A 4,262-nucleotide genomic window follows, 5' to 3' on the forward strand; every position below is an offset into this window, starting at 1 on the left:
AATCCCTAGCCAACGCCACTGCTCAAAGAAGCCGGAAATTCCTATATAGGAACATCGTTACAAGGTTCGGGGTCCCATACTCCATCACCACAGACAATGGCACCCAATTCACAGATGCAGGCTTCAGAAAACTAGTGGCCGACTTGAATATAAAATACCAGTTCACCTCCGTCAAACATCCCCAAGCCAATGGACAAGCCGAAGCGGCCAACAAATTCATATTGGCCGGGCTGAAGCGGAGACTGCAAGAAGCAAAGGGGGCTTAGGCCGAGGAACTTCCACAAGTCCTATGGGCGTATCGAACAACCCCCATTCTACTACAAACAAATAACCATTTTGATTAGCATACGAAGTGGAGGCAATGATTCCAATAGAAGTCGAGGAAGGGTCTCCCCGAGTAGTCCACTACAATGAACAAACCAACTCTCAACTTCAAAGAGAAGAGCTCGACCTACTTCCAGAAATCCAAGAAAGAGCTCGGATCAGAGAAGAAGCACTAAAGCGGCGAATGGCTTCCAGGTATAATCAAAAGGTAGTGCCAAGATGTTTTGCTGAGAATGATCTCATCTTAATCCAAAATGATATTGGAACAACTCAACCCGGAGAAGGAAAGCTGGCAGCCAACTGGAAAGGACCCTACCGAGTCACAGAAGTACTTGGGAAGGGCTACTACAGACTGTCTGAACTCGAGGGACGAGAACTCCCCAGATCATGGCACGCCTGTAACTTAAGAAGGTACTATAGCTAGGACAGGTAAAAGATCTCATCACAAGATGCACTCTTTTTCCTGAAAAGGTTTTTTAATGAGGCGTCAAGATTGAGATTTAATCCAACTTAAGGGTACGGAAAACTCCCGAATGTATATATTTGCACTTTCTTTGAATAAAATACATTTCAGATATTCTACAAATTTCCAAGACGCATTAATCTAAAGCATTCGTCGTCCGATTATAAAGCAACGGATTGACAGAAAGTGAAGAACAGATTCACTGTACGATCTTGATAGGAATGATCGACTGACAAAGGTGAAAACGCGATTCACCTAAAGGACGATCAAACCAGGACAAAAACCACCATCTACAAATCGACAAAGATGAACACAGAATAATGCAAGAAGTTATCAAAAGTGATCCCAGAAAGAACCTGATGAGGTCTTATGGATTGCTATATAATAACTTAAAAAGACTGACCGACACTAAAAAGTCAGACCAAGTCAACCCAAGTTATCAGCAAATCCCTGAAAAGAGGTCTGGCCAACCCTATTAAAGAGGAATTACTATAACTTAGAAGAGATCGACCTAACGAAGTCGTTCTCCTACAAGACAAGTTATAAAAGTAATCCCTGAAAGAGACTTGACAAAGGTCCAAGAAAGAGGATTACAAAAATAACTTAGAAGAGATTGACCTAACGAAGTCGGTCTCCTACAAGACAAGTTATAAAAGTAATCCCTGAAAGAGACCTAACAAAGGTCCAAGAAAGAGGATTACAAAAATAACTTAGAAGAGATCGACCTAATGAAGTCGGTCTCCTACAAGACAAGTTATAAAAGTTATCCCTAAAAGAGACCTGACAAAGGTCCAAGAAAGAGGATTACAAAAATAACTTAGAAGAGATCGACCTAACGAAGTCGGTCTCCTACAAGACAAGTTATAAAAGTAATCCCTGAAAGAGACCTGACAAAGATCCAAGAAAGAGGATTACAAAAATAACTTAGAAGAGATCGACCTAACGAAGTCGGTCTCCTACAAGACAAGTTATAAAAGTAATCCCTGAAAGAGACCTGACAAAGGTCCAAGAAAAAGGATTACAAAAATAACTTAGAAGAGATCGACCTAATGAAGTCGGTCTCCTACAAGACAAGTTATAAAAGTAATCCCTGAAAGAGACCTGACAAAGGTCCAAGAAAGAGGATTACAAAAATAACTTAGAAGGGGACCAACATAAAGAAATCGGTTATGGGACGCTAAAAATACAAGCAAAAATGAGAAAACCGAGAAACAAGTTAGACCCATACAGTCACGGCCTCAAAGGATCCAAGTTACAAACAATAAAGTGCAAAAGCAATCCAAAGAGGTCAAGCAGCAAAGATTCCAACACTCTCAGAAACCAGAAGAGATACCATGTTAAAGCGCAATGATAATAAAGCTTCAAGAGGCTACCAAAATCTACCTCAGAAAGCTACTTTTGTTTTTCAAAGTAAAAGTTGCCAGGCAGGCAACTAAAAAGCGTCAGTAGTTAAACAAAACAATAAAGTTCAAAAGCCCACAAACCGCGCTATTTACACAAATACTTGAAAAGAAGATTAGCAAAGATTGGGAGCCTTCCCGGCAGCATCAGTACGGGGAGAATGAGGGCGAGTCTGAATAGGCACAGCATCTACAGTTCCATCATCCCAGTTCAGAATCTGACAATCCGGATCAGACATAACTAGAGGAACCTAGGAGGTCGACACCTTGATAGAAGGCACTGTGGGAGGTTCAACATCATCATCGGGATCATCTGGGATAATCTTGCCATCCTTTACTACGTTATCAAGACTAACGAGAGTCAAATCGGCATCAGGAGCAACAATCCGAAACTGATCCATCAGGTTCTCAGAGGCGGCAGTCACGCTGCCCACAAGGTGACCTTGAAGCTCAGCATAATTAACCCGAGCAGTTTCCAAATCATCCCGGAGATGCATCAACTCCCTATAAGCTGAGACATAGCTATCCTTGTGCTTCAGTGCCATGTCCTCAGCCAACTTCAAAGAAGCAGCTAAGGCAATAGAGCTGGCCTTCTCACCCTCCAGTTCCTTCTCTACCTTCGCCAACTTCACCTCCAACTCATCCTTCAGACCCTTGATCCGATCAAATTCTGATTTGGCCTCCTCCATGAAGGATTTTGTGGCATGAATCGGGATCCCCTGAACTGTTCGGAAAATAGCCGCACCCATATGTGCCATTTTCACACTACTTTTGGTGAAAAAATCCAGAACCTGAAGAAGAGACACATCGTCCATGGAGAGCCCACTATAGGGTGCAATTTGTTGGTCAACAAACTCGACAGCATCAAAATCTGGGGCATCCAGGTTAAAGGGCTCAGATGTTTTTTGCTTTTTTAAGGGAGGAGCACCAGAAGTAACGGCAGAAGTCTGTGGAGGATCGACCTGACGAAACCGAGGAGTAGGAATTACTTTCCTTGGCCCGGGAGAACTCGGCACAGGAGGCTTCATCGGGACCGGAGAAGATCCCTCTCCGGTCACCTTGGCCGAGATGTTCAAAGCAGCAGTTGCCTTCTTTTCCTTTTTAAAGGCCTTCATGGAGTCGTTGTTCTTTGACATCTCTGTAAATATAGAATCAGCCACAACAAAGAGTTACAATCACAATAAGAGGAAGAAAAAATTAAGAAACAAGTGTAGAAACAAGTCAGACAAGTACCCAAAACAGTCCGAACCAAGGACGGGTCATTCAAAAACCTTTTTGTATCAAGATGGGGTGGTTCCCCCCATAGATCCTCAAGAACAACAACAAAGGCACGCTCAACATCATCAAGCATCTCCCAGGTATAGCGAGACACTCTCACATCCCTCTGCCACTCTAGAGGGAAAGAAGGCTCATCATTTTCATCAAGAAAAAAGGGGCGGGCCCCCTCGACAGCACGAACCCTAAAGAAGTAATTCTTGAAGTCCTTAAAGGACTCATCATACATAGCAAAAACTTTATGGCCCTGGGCGGACCTGAAAGAAACCCAGGAAGCTTTCTTTTTTGAAGAACCCCAGGCTTGGCAGAAACAAACAAATAAAGGAAAAGAGACGGAGAGGGTGTTACATCTAATTCTCGGCAGAGAAGCTGAAAAATTTTAATAAAACCCCAGGAATTTAGGTGAAGCTGGGATGGGGCAATATTACACGACCACAACAGGTCGGTCTCGAAAGCAGTAAAAGGAAAAGTAACGTTCAATTGACTGAAGAAGTATTCATAGGCATAGAAGAAGGGACGCTCCCTCTCGATGGAAGTCGGAAAACAAACTCTCTCATCAGAATCAGGAGCAACAAGCTCATAATCCTCCTCATGAGCACTGTTACCACAAATCCTATGGCGCTTCTTCAGCTCTGTGCAAAATTCAGCATCCACAACAGAAACACACAACAAAACAAGGGAGTCCAGCCAATCGAACATCCCCTCGGGAACTCTGGAATACATCTCTACAATGTTATTTCGAGAAGACATGAGGCCAACTAATCCTACAAGTAAGAAAAGAAGATGGGGTTACTAAAAAC

This window comes from Arachis duranensis, chromosome 10 (assembly GCF_000817695.3).
Source record: "Arachis duranensis cultivar V14167 chromosome 10, aradu.V14167.gnm2.J7QH, whole genome shotgun sequence".
Taxonomy (NCBI): domain Eukaryota; kingdom Viridiplantae; phylum Streptophyta; class Magnoliopsida; order Fabales; family Fabaceae; genus Arachis; species Arachis duranensis.